Raw genomic sequence first — 16,081 nt, forward strand, 5'->3', positions numbered from 1 at the left:
TACCTCTACCCACCCCCCTTTCTCTCTGGTAATCACCATGCTGTTGTCTGTGTCTATGAGGTTTTTGTTTTGCTTTGCTTAATCCCTTCACCTTTTTCACTCAGCATTAAACCCTCCTCCCCTCTGACAGCCATCAGTCTGTTCTCTATGAGTCTGCTTCTATTTTATTGATTATTGAGAAAGGACTCTCTTGTTCACATTTTCTGCACTCTAGAAACAATGAAAATATAAGCCACATTTCTGCATGCTGAAGGCTGTGTGAGTTCTATATACCCAAAACAAAACAAAAACCTCTCCATCCCTCCCTCCTTTTCTCATTTTGAGAATGGTCATCAGTCTCTCTGTTTCTCAGGGCCTTGACCAGGGCCTTGACCATCTCCTAGTTGTGCCTTTGGGAACCACCAGCAAACCTAAGGAATAGGGAGAACAAAGGAAGAATACCAGGAGGCTGGTAAAGGGAAAGGGGTTAAAAAGCCATGGGAGCATGGAGGTAGGAGAGAACACGATGAAAGATAAGAGAAAGACTAATGGAGAAATATACTCAATTTAGAGAAGGAAAGATGGAAAGGGAGAGCATTTTCAAATTAATGTTAACTCTTGTGGTTCGAAGAGTCATAAAGGCTGTTAAGTCAAGTCCATTGGAGCCTCTGTCCTTTCTTTGTTCCCTCATATGGTAGCAACATGCAAAATATATATTTAAACACTCTACCTCCTACTATAGAATTTTGTCTTTTGTATCTTAGTGTCTGAGCTTTCCCCCCTTAGATCCTATTAATCACTTTTGGAAAAGGAGGTGGATATTGCATGAGAAGCAGGAGAGGATAAAGGGTGCGTTGGAGAGGAAAACCCCCATCAGGGGAAGGAACAGCTAATGTTTTGGGGATGCAAAGATTGGGAGCAAAAGAATAGAGAGACACAAGGGGGCTTAACGGAGCAAGGGTTTTGGTGAGGCTCAGAGTGATTTGGGACAGAGGAGAGGCGTTGGGGCAGGTATGGTGTTTAAGAAAAATGGTGAGTGCGAGGACAGGGGAAGAAGATGTAACAGAATTTTTCTGTGCACTGATGTCATCGAGGAGTGCCAGTAGACTGCAGGCACCTGCCACTGCTTCTGAGAGCTGTTCACTGAAGACGAGAGCCAACACCAGATGACACGAATACGTTTATGTTAAGATTCCTCAAAGGATGGAAGGGAATGAAAACGTTGAGGGGTAAATGGGAAGAATACAAATATAGAAATAAGAGCATAGTAAAGAAACTGTGAAATGTTTCCTATTTCCACCAAAGATTCAACATTCTAAGCAAGAAAATGCAGATTAGATCTAAGTGCCCTTCCTGGTTGTAGACGTTGTTAGGTGAAATTTTTTGATATTCACGTAACTTGACAGACCCGATTCCTGGCATTTTTTACAAAAATGTTGACTGTGGCGTCTTTATGGCTTACTCTGAGAACATCTTCTGTGAGAGGAGAATAAATCGAGCCGATTTCCTGGTCTGAGCATTCGCGATTTAATGATGCAGTACCTTTGAAATGAATTTTAAAATAGTCAATACCAATTCTTCACCCGTATAACAACATACTCTTTTCACTGGCGTGGCGCCCCTGAGATTTATTTTCCATCAGTGTTTTTCACACTGCTTTCTGTCTTTCTTCCTCGGCCTCATTCAAAGGGACTGGACATAATAAGTCGCCATCCTAGTATTTCTTTTAATGTAAATGACCATCAGGGCTCTGCAGTGTCAGCAAGAATCACCTCGGAGCTCTATGGCAGTCTGGGTTGCAGGTGCTCTGATGAAGTGCAGTGTTGTTTTAAGAAAAGTAACAGCGTGAGGAATTGTTTCACAATTGTGACCCATAGACAGTGAACCTGCAGGGTCTGTTTGGCAAAAGGGTCCAATCAGTTTGTGCACTTGGAACAGTGCTGGCATAAGATAAAAGACATCAGCTTAGAAATGGAGGTACTTGGTTTGTGGTACTAGGCATTCCCTTACCACTCTGTGTGACCTTGACAAGACCCTGAAATTCGGTAGGACTGTGAAGTGATGGTCACAGTAGCTTTCTGCTCTGCAGGGTAGGGCTGTAGCCTGACACTTGGTTGTAATCTATGATTTACAGTCTTGAATCTAAGGTTAAGAGAGCCTGTACTATATTTCAGCTCTACCTCCTAATGCTGTGTGACTAGGTCAAGTTACTAAACTTTCCTGAGCTTTAGTGTATCTCTAGCTGTGAATAATATATTTATTTCATAACGTTTCTGGCTAATATTAGATAGCTGATGTTAAAGAGGTAATTATCATAGGATTACCTAAACACAAGGCCAATCATAACTAGTAGCATGTGATTATATGCTATAATTAATTAGCAAGAAGAATAATTATAATCATTAAACCTCTTTTTGGAAACACTGGTAATAGTGCCAGTAACAACAGCACTGACTACTATTTATTGAGCACTTGTTTTTTGCCCCCATACACTATTCTAAGAGCTTTGCTTATGTTAGCCTATTTAATTCACATTAACCCCCTGTAAACTAGGTATCTAATTATCCCCATTTTTACAGAGAAAGATGCTGTGGTTCATAGAGGCTCGAGGTCTCACAGTCAATAAGTGGCAGAGAAAGATGTTCTGTCCCAGGCCAGAGACTTTTTTTTAAAATAAAAATATTTTTATTGATTTCAGAGAGGAAGGGAGAAGGAGAGAGAGATAGAAACATCAAAGATGAGAGAGAATCATTGACTACCTCCTGTATGCCCCCTACTAGGGATCGAGCCCACAACCTGGGCATGTGCCCTTGACCGGAATTGAACCCAGGACCCTTCAGTCCGTAGGCCGATGCTCTATCCACTGGGTAAAACTGGCTAGGGTGGGCCAGAGGCTTTTAACCTGCCCTCTGTCCTCAAGTTAAATGTTCTTGTCACCTGCCCCTTGGTGCTGTTAGCCTAGAGCAGTGGTCGGCAAACTCATTAGTCAACAGAGCCAAATATCAACAGTACAACGATTGAAATTTCTTTTGAGAGTCAAATTTTTTAAACTTAAACTTCTTCTAACGCCACTTCTTCAAAATAGACTCGCCCAGGCCGTGGTATTTTGTGGAAGAGCCACACTCAAGGGGCCAAAGAGCCGCATGTGGCTCGAGAGCCGCAGTTTGCCGACCACGGGCCTAGAGGCTACGGGGACTGTGGTGGTAATTCTTTCCAGCCCTCACCAACAAGACCTTGGCATGGAAATTAAAGAAGTACAGACAGGATAAGGAGCACTAGAGGCACTGCGATTTCCCTCCTGATTTTTTTCTTCCGCAATGACAGTTTTTATTTAAATGTTAATTTAATTGAAATGATAGTGCCATAATTTGACTTTAAAGAAGGAATTTGCACTGATGATTGATTTGAAAAACATGAAGTGGACGGCACTGAGTTCTCAGAGGGGTTGTTGCCTTGTGAAGTCTGTGGAGGCAGGAGCTGAGCCCTCTGGTTTGACACATAATGCAGGTTCTGGAAATGTTGAAAAGAGGGCTTGAAGCTGCTTCTTAGGTCTTGGAAGAAAAACGGACAAGATTGCCATCTAGCGGACTCTGAGTCAACTTCAGCTCAAAAAATTAGCTGTGTTTTAGTAAAGCTTACCTGAAATGGGAAGTAACACTATGGGTAGTTTATTTAAATATACAACGGAGGAATACACCTCAGGTCAGACCAATACTCAAGCTGAATTCTGCCTCAGACAACATCAGAAGACTAGGGAGGATCTTAGGGGTAGGATGTTGGCACTAAGAGAATCTGAGATTAACATCGCCCTCCTTTACAGGGAAGGAAAGCAACGCATTTAGGATCACACAGGTGTGATGACTTGTATGCAGGCCTCTCCTGTTTAAGTCTGGTGCCCAGACTTTTATCTTGTGTATAGAGCAGGACATTGTTCTTCATAATATTCGGCAATAAGGAAAGGAATCATCCCAAATTGTACAAATTGTCCCGACTACTCACTATAGACTCACTAGTAGCCCTGCGCACGAATCCATGTGCCAGTAGCTCACCAGTAGCTTACTGCTGCCCTCTAGCTCTCCACCCGCTGCCCCGCCCTCCTTTAGCTCCCCCCGCCCCCCTCATGTCTTGCTGCCCTGCCCCCTCCTGTAGCTTTTCGTGCCCACTTGTAGCTCGCTGCCCCACCCTCCTGCTGATTCGCGATCCAGTTGTTACGGGGTTGGTCGTTATGCTTCACGGCGTAAAGATCATTTGCATATTACATCTTATTAAATAGGATAGTTACAGAAGATGGATATCGTATGCGGTCAGTTTTCCAGCTCTTTTGGACAGGTACACCGGAAGCACTACCTACAACGTGGTATCGTAACACACAATTATCTTACTGAGGGGTCGGAAGCATCTCTCTGTATTTGCTGTTTAGGGATTTTCAAAGTACACACACCTGAAGATAATATTATGGGTTTCTGTATGATTTTGTTACTTTTACTCTATCCCCATTCATCTATTAACTCTTTCTTTTGTGCCTATGTTTTTCATACAGAAAAATTAGAGGGGAGAGGAATTATGAAGAAATGACCCCCTGTAAATGTCAGTTTAGATGTTTAAGATACAGAGAAGTGGCATAATCTCTCTTTAGCGTCACGCTGTGTCTCGTCCAGGCTGCTATCTGGAATTGGTTTTTGCTGTTGTTTCCTCATTTCTGGAATAGAGATGGTGATAATGGGTCCTTCATCCGTGTCCTCAGGAGGTTTAAAAGAGATGAAGCATAACGCATCTGTAGGAATTCCCAACCTTTATCTTTCTCCATCCCTCTCCCCACTCCTCTCTGTGGAAAGTTTTCATTTTTTAAATTCAGTTTTCCTTGTCTTTTCTCCTGTAATTCCAAACCTGCAGAAAACTTAAAAGAACAGTTCACTCTATACCCAAATCTCCATTATACCCTTTACTCCTTAATTAACCACTCCTACATAAATCTGCATGTCTCTACCTAAAAACAAGGACAGCTTCCATATAACCACAATGCCATTAATACAACAAAGAAAGTTATTAATATTTCTGTAATGTTATCTGATATTTATATTCAGATTTCTTTCATTGTCCCACAAATGTTTTTACAGCATTATTTTCTAACCCAGAATCTAAACAAAGTCTTGGATTGTTATGTCTCTTTGGTTTCTTGTATTTTGGGATAAAGCTAAATGTTTTATTTTTCATGATGTTGACTTTTTGAAGATTTCAGGATATAGATATAACTTTTGGCTATACTAAGTCTGGTCACTTGATTCAGTTGGTGACTGCTAGGTGTCTCTGTCATAAAGGTATGTATTTTTTGGTTACATTAAGTATTTTGGGGGTGATATTTTGAGACTGGGTGAACATTATATCCCCAAATATATTTTGACCCAGAAGTTTATGCAGCCACTGATGGACTTTAGCTGAATTGTTAATACAATGGAGGATGAGAGTGGTAATTTCCTATTTTTTTCTACATTATTTATCTGGCAGTCCTTTAAAAAGAATCTCCCCCCTTTTTTTTGGGGGGGGGGTAGGGTATCATGGACCCAATCTTTTTTTTTATTTAAATCCAATGTGGTTTACTCTCTTGCCATCATATTCCTGGTATTAAAGGTCAAGTTGTCCCAAATTTAGGTATTGAAAGCTCCTCCAGGCCAGCTCCTCCGTTCTCCCAGGTACTTGACTACTTCCTTCCTCCCTGGCACACGCTGTCCCAGGCTCATCTTGTACCTTTCCTAACCTCACCTGGAATTAGTGCTAAAAGGAATGGGGAATGCTATTTGGAACCTGAGATGTGAGTATAGAGGAAGCACCATGCAAATGTTTTAAAAACTCTGATATTGGTGTAAAATAAGATGTAGAGAAAAGTGCAGCTGACTTTGTGTCATTTGTCCAGTGACTCTTCTGCCTGTTTAAATCATCCTTCAACTAAGTTTAATGATTGTCTCCTCAAAAAATACCCAAAAGTCCCAGATTCCTCAGGATTAAGACACTTTTTTTTCCTAATATACATGCCTTTGGAGCCCTAAATCTTTCAGTACACATCACACATCTAAGAATTCAAAGTCTATCTCACCTGAAAGCTCAACTGGGGAAGACTCCGCTTCCAATATCAGGTTGTGGTTGGCCACGTTCAATCCTGTGTGTGCTATCAGACACAGTGGCTGTCAGCCAGAGGAGACCTCATCCTGTGGCACTCTCCAAAGGGCATCTTGTGCCACGGCAGCTTGCTTCTGCAAAGCCAGCAAGGGAGTGAGAGTTCTACTCAGAGACACATCACAATCTTGTGTATTCAAGAACAAATTAAATGTCACTTCTATTATTGTATTCTAATAGGAATAGTTTCAACCCACATTCCAGGGGAGGGGATTACACAAGGGTGTGAACATCAAAAAGTGGAATAATGGCAGCCCCCTTAGCGTCTGTCCATACTCATGGGTTTGATATTCTACCGTGAGAAATCAGAGGATACACATATGAAGTATACTATCAAATGGTTATAAAAAATGAATAGAGTGATTAGATGGAGAGTCACTGGAGGAAGCACATTAGCAAGTGTGGTTAGATGAGACCTCTGTAGGGAGGTAAAATTAGCTGAGATTTGAAGCGTGAGAAATGATCAGTTGTGTGAATATATACAATAGGCAAAGGATTGAATATGTGCAAAGACCCTGAGATAATAAATTAGTAATGAAATGAGTCCAGTAGCCTAGAGAGACCATAAGAATGGGTTTAGAGAGGTAGGCAGTGATCAGACCATTTGGGACTTAAAGGCTATATGGTGAGGAGTCTGGCTTTTATCTATATACTGTTGGCCTGGTGCACGAATTTGTGCACATTGAAAGGAAATTAATTAGAAGAAATATTTTAATATCACTATTTGCTCTTTCTCTATAATAGAAGTGTCAACCAAATTCATGATGGACAATAACAGATCAAAACACTCACATGCAACTGGTGCCAGCGAGAGCTTTATATGTATTGCACATGCACGAGTCAACTTAACCTTTTATATGTGTATATACTAGTGGCCTGGTGCACAAAATTCGTGCACATTAAAAGGGAATTAATTAGAGGAAATATTTTAATATTGCTATTTGCCCTTTCTCTAAAATAGAAGTGTCAGAGATGAAAGAAAATTAATAAAATGTATATGAAAATCTTCCTCCTGTCAGAGTCTTGGGCGTGCCGCGGGACCCAGGGTCAAGTTCCCGCCCACCCACGTGTTCCTTGAAATTGCGGGAGACCCAAACCTGGCCAGCCCCATCCCCATTGGGCAAGATCCAGACCTGACCAGCCCCACCCCCATAAAGCCCCACCAAGAAGGGGCTGCAGCCTCAGGTTCCCTGGCCCGGCACCAGGGCAGGGGGCACAGCCTGAGGTCCCCTGGCCTGGGCCGGGCTGAGGGGTGCACCTTGAGGTCCCCCATCAAGCCCTGCCAGGCGAGGGGCATGGCCTGAGGTCCCCCAGCCCAGTGCAGGGGTGGGGGTCACGGCCAGAGGTCCCCTGGCCTGGGCCAGGGTGGGGGACGCACCTTGAGGTCCCCTGTCAAGCCCCGCCAGGCAGGGTGCATGGCCTGAGGTCCCCTGTCAAGCCCTGCCAGGCAGGGGGTGTGGCCTGATGTCCCCCGTCAAGCCCCACAGGGTGAGGGGCATCGCCTCAGGTCTCCCAGCGCTACGCATCCTCAGGTCCCTGTTGATGCTCGTTGTGGCTTGTTACAGAAACCCCGCCTCCACTGTGGGCGCAGCCATCTTGTGTTATGGGAACCCCACCTCCGCTTTGGGTGCAGCCATCTTGTGATGGTATTATGGCGTGAGGATCAATTTGCATATTACCTCTTTATTATATAGGCTAACATAAACTTGCTTAATTAGACCTGCTTTCTGATTTAGTTAAACTTTTTCCAGCTCAGTGAAGCACCCCAACTTCTCTTTCAGGTAATTGTCAGCAACACAGAAGTAAATATCAACATGAAGCAGATTATTATTGTAGATCATGCAGGGAGAACAAAGGGTGAAATATTTAACTGTAGCAGTGTTTGACTATATTCTGTGCAGTGAGAAAACCTGAAGCCATTTTCAAGTTCCACCATTTCTTCTTTTCAGTCGGGTCAAGTTTCTAAACTTTCTAAATCTCCAGTTTCCAGCTAATGAAAAGAAAACAGGATTCCATCTACTCCAGGATTTCTTTGAGGGTCAAATGAGATGAGGCACAGGAAAATGCTTCACAGACATTTGGTTAAAGTGTAAAATGTTTTCACTTGGCTATAAAGCAAGTCGTGTTCCTGGGCTGAAGAAACTCCAAGAAGGCTAGTCACTAAGGAGAGGAAGCTGGGTGTTGCTACATGATGTCATTACCCTGTGCCCACAGCTACCATTTCCGGGCTGGGCTGGGCTGTGGGCTGCATTTTGCACCCTGGGGTCTCAGCCGCATTGGCTACAATTTGGTGGTGTGGTGGCGGGGCCTGTGTTCCACTTGGGGAAGCTGAGTGTTGCTTTGTCGGCACCCAGTGCATGGTACTATTTCTTTGTAAATAGCCAGTGTGCGTCATGGTAGCTCCTGCATTGAGTGTCTGCTCCCTGGTGGTCAGTGCACATCATAGCGACTGATCGGACAGTTGGACACTTAGCATATTAGCCTTTTATATATGCAGATCGTTTGAAGCCAGCAGAGGGGTTAATATGGAGAGTGATAACATCATTTTTTTTGCTCTCAAAGGAATTCATTTTGTGAATGGACTAAAGAGGGGAGTGGAAGCAAAGGGAACAGCTGTTTGGAGGCTATTGCATCAATTCAGAGAGATGATGACTGAGACTAGGGTAGACACAATAGATTTGGTGAGAAGTGGTCAGAATCTGCATGTATTTGAAAGCAGGGTCTATGGGGTTTCCTAATGGATGAAATAAGTGACTGAGAGAAATCAAGAGGTGGTATATCCATTGGGTCTAAGTATATTGGAGGTTGGGGTACTGGAGGGAGGATAGATACAAAGAATCAATGTCCTGTAGTATTTTTTAAAAATAGACTTTATTTGTAAGACAAAATTTAGGTTCATAGCAAAAGTATACAGCGTTACCATATATCCTTCCCCAACACATGCACTGCCTCCCCTACTATCAACATCTCATGACACATTTGTTACAATATATGACATTATTATTGACACTTTATTATCAGCCAGAGTCCATGGTTTACATTAGGGTTATACATTATGTGGGTTTTGAAAAATACTTAATGACATGTAACTGCCATGTGGTATCATACAAAACAGTCTTACTACCCTGAAGATCCTCTGTGTTCTGCTTCTTCATCCTTTCCTCTCCCTTACCCCCCAATTCCATAGTTTTGTCTTTTCCAGAATGTCATATACATGTATTTAGAGTCATGCAATGTGTAGCCTCCTTCTATTGGCTTCTTCCCCTTAATAATAGGCATTTAAGGTTTCTCGTGTCTTTTCCATGGCTTGATAGCCCTTTTCTTTTTAGTAGTGAATAAATATTCCATTATTTGGATGTTACTTCAGATTATCCATCATCTACTGAATTGCATTTTGGTGGCTTCCAGCTTTGGGAAATTACGAATAAGGCTTCTGTAGGAGCCTGTGTGCAGGTTTTTGTGAGGGCATGCATTTTCCATTCATTTGGGGAAAAGCCAAGGAGCATGATTGCTGGACCGTATGGTAAGAATATGTTTTAATTGTGTTAGAAACTTGGCGCAATTTGATTGTATTAAATTCCATACACAGGTCCTCGTAATTGCCTCATCTGTCATATATATGCCACCACAGCTAATAGGTCGTGTGCTACTGCTGCTTGTATATTAAAACCTTCTTTTCATTGCCTTACACATTTTTCCAGCGGGCTTCCCATTAGATTAGTGACGTGGGTGCCATCTAGTGGACATAAACAAAATGTGTTTTCATAGAACAAGTACCACAAAGGATTCATTAAAGATGAATTGAAAATGAAGAAATCAAAACTCCATTGTGCTAAGTAGAAAAACATTTCAAAAAATGAACTAGGGAAGGCATGGTAGAAGAAAGAAAGGAACAACGGTTAATCAGCCAGTTAATATACTGAATCTCTGAATTCATTCACCAAAATGATTTTGGGTCTTCATACATATACAGAGCTTTTTTAGGGTGAGTGTGTGGAGCGGGAGTAGGGTGTGGGGTAGGTAAAGAGTGAGAGAAAAAGAGAATTGCTAGTAAAGGCTAAAACATGGCCATTGTCTTTAGGTCTTCTACCCATGTTGTGAGACAAGACCAATTATGTAAACATTCAAGATATGATTCAATTTAAATTATAATTTGTAAGTAGGAAGAGAAGGAAACCCAGAGGGCAGAGTGCTCAGGGAAGGTGTCACTAAAAACTATTAACTGACATGGGTCTTGAAAGTAGGAAAAACGTATGGATAGGTAAGGATTCCTACTTATTTCAATGTACAGTTATCCTTAGTTAACAATCTAAAGTTGATCAGCATATTAACCTTCTCTACTAAAATTATAAGGACCCCAAGAGTATTTTATCTCTGATCACAACCCTTCCAATTTACATGTAATTTTTGTATAGCACTTATTGCTCCTAAAGCCCACAGATTGGTACTATTATTTTCTTTCTTTCTTTTTTTTTTAGTAATATTTCATATTTGGAGTTATTATGAAACATTTACTGAAAATTCACAATTTGCTAGATAGTAGTCATACAGAACTAACACAGCAATGAGAGACAAAATTTAATGTGACCTTAATGGATTTACAGAAATTCAAAATTATATAGTAAGGACTGGGTGTCACCAACAGAGCGAGCCCTGATTGGCTGCTGCAGGGCCATCTCACAGGCATTATTTGCTTTGGTGAGTTCACCATGATCCAGGTCATGGCCTTCAATCTTAGAAGCCTACAGCCTGATCTTGGTCATGCCCCAGAATTAATCCAAATCAGTAGATGGAACTACTCTGATTGTGTCATAATTCTTAGAAATCACAACTCCCCAGTGCAGAACAATGAGAAAGCAGGGTAGTATTGTCAATTATCTTCATCACCTTCACTGGATTAACTTTATTATGGAGGCACCAAGGAAATGGAGTCATGCTGCAATCCCTCAAAGAAACCTCAGAGGGAAGGCATGGGAGGGTGGGGGTAAGGGGAAGAGATCAACCAAAGGACTTGTATGCATGCATATAAGCATAACCAATGGATACAGACACGGAGGGGTGAGGGCATGAGTGGGGGGATGGGGGGACATTTAGGGGGGAGGGGGCGGTAAGGACACATTTGTAATACCTTAATCAATAAAGGAAAAAAAGTTAAAAAAAAAAGACTGGCTTAGGGTAGGAGAAGTATATTCTACTACTTCCCCTGAGGAGGAGGGTGTGACTTCAGGCCTGGTGATGCAGGAAGAGGTGCGGAGGGGAGAGGGGTACTGTTTCCATTTGGGGTCCCTTTCGGATACTCCCACTGTAGAGCTAGGAGGCAGCGCTTTTTTAGAGGCTTGGTTTCTCACGTGTTTCCAGGTGGGAGCGTGGATCTTCGGGAGGCACAAGGTTGGTCCCCAAGAAGGATTATCGGACCTGGGCGCCAGGACTCTCTGGAGGGCCCTAGTGAGGCAAAGAGACCTAAGGTGGTAGTGGATCCCCTCCAGACTAGTAGTATTATTTTCAGACAAAATTTATGTTTATTTTTGCACGTACCAACTTCTTTGCTCCCTTTTTAAAAAAATCTTTGAACTTCCTAGGTCATCTTTCAATATTTCATAATCATAAAATAAATCCTTTAAGAATTTCTTTATTAAAATTCTACTAGTGACAAGCTCTTAAGAATTATTTGTCTGTGAAAACATGTTTAAATAGTTTTATGGGGAGCATATTTCTAGACTGACATTTACTTTCTGGTTCCATTTTCAATATTAAGCCTACTGTAAGTCTAATTGTTATTCATTGCAGGAAATCCATCTCTTCTCCCTGGCTGATTTTAAGTCTTTCTCTTTGATTTAATGTTTTGCGGTTACATTATAATGTGCCTAGGTGTGCATTTCTTGAGATTTTTTTCCTACTTGTTATACAACAGAGCTTCATCTTTCTCTTCTTTTTTTGAGATATATTTGACATACAACAGTTTTTAGAGTTGAACATTAATGGTTCAATATTTTTATATATTGCAAAATGATCACCACAGTAAGTCTTGTTAACATCCATCACCACACAGTTACAATTTTTTCTCTTGTGATGAGAACTTGCAAGATTTACTCTTGGCAACTTTCAAATATGAAACAAAACAGTATTATTAACTGTGGTCACCATGCTGTCCTTTACGTCCCCTGACATTGATTTTATAACTGGAAGTTTGTATCTTTTGACCACCTTTACCCATTTTTCACACTCCTACCCTCCTTCTGTGCCTTATTTTTATAAGATGTGAAATATAACAATCAATATATTTGTGACAATATTTATTAAACTTTCTCGGAAAACAGGAAACTTATTGGACGTTCAGATAATCTTCTGCCTTCACTTCCAAATTCTTTTTCTTTTATTTTTTTCAAATTATAAGAGAAAGTTTATTTAGAGAGTAATGGAGGTAGTAGAAGTGAGCCAGCTTGGCTGGACAGGCGCAGGAAACATGTTGCAGAGGCAAAAGAAGGGCCCTTGAGGCTTAGGAGAGAGAAGGGCAAAGGTAAGGCACCTGGTGGAAAGAAGATGGGGAAGGACAAGATGTGGACATGCTTCTGAGAGGGAGAGTGCACCTGTTTTCTTCTAATATATCTTTGAGTAATTTTTTCTATTGCAATTATTTTTTCTCTTCTTCAGAAAGAACAATCTTAATCTAACAGACCTTTCTGATCATCCCCTAATATTTATTATATTTTCTGAGTCTTTTTTTTAGTTCTTTATTGATTAAAGTATTACATATGTCTCCTTTTCACCCCATTGACCTCTCCCAGGCCACTCCCATCCCCCAGCACATGCCCTCACTCCCCTAGTGTCTGTGTCCATTGGTAATGCTTATATGCATGCATACAAGTCCTTTCGTTGATCTCTTACATACACCACACACCCCCGCCTTCCCTCTGAGGTTTGTCAGTCAGTTCCTGATTTTCCCCAAGGCTTCTGCCCTCTGGTCACTGTCTCATATTTTATAAATGTTAATTCTGCTTTGGTTAACTGCTCATCCTTTACTAGAGTCCATGTAATGCCAGTATTTCTTACTCTGACAGTTTTCTTATCATTGTGTGTTATGGGTTTATTTCCTGTATCACGGCACTCATGTTTTAATTTTCCTTGACAGAGAAAGGCATTTATGGTGTACCGTTTTCTTTGCTATCTCTTGCAGTCTGTGTTTCTTCCATTCTTTCAGAGGTTTTGTGTTGGGTTCTTTCCTTTGCTTATTCATCTTTCAAAATGGACAATTCTACTCACTACAAAATAGCAAATATGGTTTATTGAGTGAACTGGATTGGGTAAACCTAACAGGAAATAACTTTATTCTTTTCTGCCATTTCCGTCACTCTGTACTATGTCAAACCTGTTTTCAACGTCCCTGACAATGCCTTGGGTATGTGTCATAGCTTTTGCTGTCACTTTCAAATGGTCTTATTTTTCAGGCACAAAAAAATTTCATTAAGTCTATTATCAGAACATCAGTTCTTCCAGTTTTAGACTTTAGCCCTCTCTTCAGTTTGAGCTCGATTCAATCTGAGATGCCTCCAGTGGAGAAGGGATATGATGGGTTAGCTTTGCCACTTACTCATTTGTCTTTCTTACTCTTTATCCTCCACTTATGCAACTGATTCTGGCTCCCATCGGACTGAAGAAGGGCTGTGAGAAGAAGAAAAGGGCAGTGGAGTTAGGGCAGGTGTGGTTTGTAATCCAATGTTGGGAAATTAGGTAACTGAGGCAGAGAGAGAGAGAGAGAGAGAGAGAGAAAGAGAGAGAGTGAGCACGCGAGAGTGCACGCTTGACAATTCTCTAGGAGTGAACATTCAGGCCTGGAATATGGGACTTGAACTTCTGTCCCTAAACTCAGTGCCTTCGGTCTCTCTTCCTGAGGAGAGGCGCTCCACACCTCTATGACTTACTGAGTGTAGAGGGATTTCTGCACCTCTGGTCTCACCGGTTTCTCCCTGCTGTCTTGGAGGGTAGCCCAGTTGTGACATATGTTCTGATGGATGACACACGTTTCCCTTAAGGACCAAACCTTACCTATAAGGAAGTCAATATTTGTGAAACTTTTCAGAAACAGCCACCAGATGTCACTCTAGACTAGCTTTTGTCAAATAAGAGTCCTGTATCCATTGTTCCCAAATTTGTTTGGGGGTTGAGGAGGGGGTGTGAGAAGAAAATAAATGTCATGCATCCTAATCTTTCAGGGTACAAGGAATTTTCTAGGGTGGTCTTAGGACAGACAGCCAACCATGAGAACCAAATGTGAAAAGATACTGTGGATCTCTCACTTATACTTCAGTGGCATAGGAGCAGTTAGGCATCAAGGCATAGGACATGTTATCCTAACCCCTCTGCTTGCCAATGAAACAGACTGAGAGGGGAAACCAAAGTGAATGAAAGGAAAAACTGCCAACTTTATGGGGGGCGGGAATAAAGGAATGTTAGATTCAGGTCAAACAAGTATAGGACCTGGGAGAGGGCGCTTGATGGGTTAGGAAGTGGTGAAAAGGATGGCAGGATTGAAAGCTTAACAGCGTGAGTGAGTGAGTCAGCTTGGACTGTCTGAAGGAATGTGGGGAGAACAGTGAACATTCTAGAAGGGTTAAGTCAGAGAAACTTGAGACAGTGCAAGGCTAGCAATGTAGCATGTGGTTAAGAGCACGGATGCTAGAGCCAGGCTGTCTGGGCCCAGACCCAAGCTCTGCCACATGCTAGTTGCTGGCAAGGCTTTAGGACATGCTACTTGCCCTTACTGTGCCTCTGTTTCCCCACCTCTAAAGTGAGAAGATAATATGATACCTAATTCAGAGGGTGGTGGGAAGACTAAATGAGTTAATATATCTCAAGTGTTTAGAGTGCCCAGCACTTAATAAGTGCTACATTAAATATTTGTTAAATAAATAAGATGTTTCATGGAACTAGGGCCTAAGAAATCAAAATAAGGTTAATGATTGAACATAGACCTGGGATGTGCTCAGTTCAGCACCTGTTGATTGAGTACTATATGCCAGTTTTTATAACGGGCACCACATGAAACTTAAAAATATAAAACATATAAGATGATGTAAACTTCTATTATGTATTGAGCTGTAACCAGATGCTAGCAACTCAGTTAAATACTTTAAATGCACTGCTTCATTTAATCTCCTCTAAAACTTAAAGGGTAGGTATTATTTTTATTATCTCTATTTCATAGGTTGGGGAAATAAGACCCAGAGGGAGTAATTAGTTTGTTCAAGGCTATACCAACATTAAATGGCAAAACTGGGATTTAAACCCAGAGCCTGATCATTTAACCACATCTCTGAATACCTGAGAGGCATTGAAGAATCTTATAAAATCACATTATATCAGACCCAAGAAGGATTTTAGTGATACTTTAGGTTAACTCTCCCATTTTATGGATGAAGAAACTGAGTTTCATATATATGAAGAGAGTTGTCCAATGCTATTTGGTTGACAGGTGACAGTATAAGAACCTACATTTTCTGTTCCCAGTCCGGTTCTGATAACAGAGGTTTTGGAAGTAAGCAGTGTCAGTCCAGTACATTATGAATGTTGTTATTATTCAGAGACTTATACAATGTCTTCTTCACTAGAGCAACAAGTGAGAATCCTACATTTTCTATTCTAAATATGGCACTCTAGCAGCAATTACAATTTTTTTCCCTACTATGGATGTGGATTCCCTTCACTGGTCTGCCTGAGCACAATGTGCTGTTCCTTGATCAGAGAACTCCTGTGCGTATTAGAATCTGTTTTGTCACCTGTCCCCAGTTAGAAGGCCCATTTCTAACGACAGCACTGAGGGGGGAACCAGGGGATGTCATCCTTCCACAGTTTCTTGCAACCCCACCAAATTTTGCCCTTCAACCAATTATACAATCCAACAATAATTTTGCTTTGCACATTCAAGTTCAAGTAA

The 16,081-nt window shown here is 41.5% G+C and overlaps 1 pseudogene; it reads right to left on the reverse strand.

The window, feature by feature from the left end:
- Window positions 1-11,344: 11,344 nt before the first annotated feature.
- On the reverse strand, window positions 11,345-12,364 carry LOC114235360 (negative regulator of P-body association-like; annotated as a pseudogene).
- Between the last annotated feature and the right edge of the window lie 3,717 nt (window positions 12,365-16,081).

The sequence above is a fragment of the Eptesicus fuscus genome, chromosome 6 (genome assembly GCF_027574615.1).
Source record: "Eptesicus fuscus isolate TK198812 chromosome 6, DD_ASM_mEF_20220401, whole genome shotgun sequence".
NCBI classification, from domain to species: domain Eukaryota; kingdom Metazoa; phylum Chordata; class Mammalia; order Chiroptera; family Vespertilionidae; genus Eptesicus; species Eptesicus fuscus.